Raw genomic sequence first — 897 nt, 5'->3', positions numbered from 1 at the left:
GGGCTTGACAAGTAGTAGGAATTTGGTTGGATTGGAGTAGATTAGTACGAGATGGGCTTGACTAGTAGTAGAAATTTGATTGGATTGGAGTAGATTAGTAGTAGCACGAAAATGCGACATGGTTCCACGCGTATCCACGTGAAATTTGGTTTAGATTAGTAGGAGCAGCAGAGAGCGAGACTAGTAGACTAGTAGTAGAAATTTGGTTGGATTGGAGTAGATTAGTAGTAGCACGAAAATGCGACATGGTTCCACGCGAATCAGAAACGCGGTGCCTCGTCTGCTAGACTGCTAGTACTTGTTTCAACTTGGCCATTCAGCTACGGCCTCTGCCGATTGCTATTCTGGATTACTCACACCTGGATCACGATCTCGAATGGCCGCTAAGGATTACCATTCTGGAGTTCTCGCACATGTATCACGATCTAGTGATCTTTCCACAGATCAATTTCTCAAGGTTTATATATAAATCTATTTTGTTTGATATGTTAATGCTTTAGTAATTGTGATCAGAGATAAATACACATTTAATTTATCATTTTTTATGTCAGCTATGCTTTTCTATTGAAAAAATGAAAAGAATCAATAGAAAAAAGAACTTTCTACACAACTTGCTTTAATCCTTAACCCATGCACTAAAAATTTGGGTTCAGCTCGAATGAGATTGTTAACTTCTACACTTCTTGTAGGTAGCTAAATTTGAATCAATATTTGTCAAACTTGTATCTATTACAATGTGTATTTTTTTTGAAAAAGGAAGTTAAAACCCCCGGCCTCTACATCAGTCGATGCATATAATCATCTTTATTAATTCTTCAACAAAGGTCTGACAAGAACATACATCAAACCACCTGAAGCTACCACTCACACCTACAATGTGTATACTTGTTAGAAAAA

Source organism: Triticum dicoccoides, chromosome 2B (genome assembly GCF_002162155.2).
Source record: "Triticum dicoccoides isolate Atlit2015 ecotype Zavitan chromosome 2B, WEW_v2.0, whole genome shotgun sequence".
In the NCBI taxonomy this organism is placed as follows: Eukaryota; Viridiplantae; Streptophyta; class Magnoliopsida; order Poales; family Poaceae; genus Triticum; species Triticum dicoccoides.
This window is presented reverse-complemented; position numbering follows the sequence as displayed.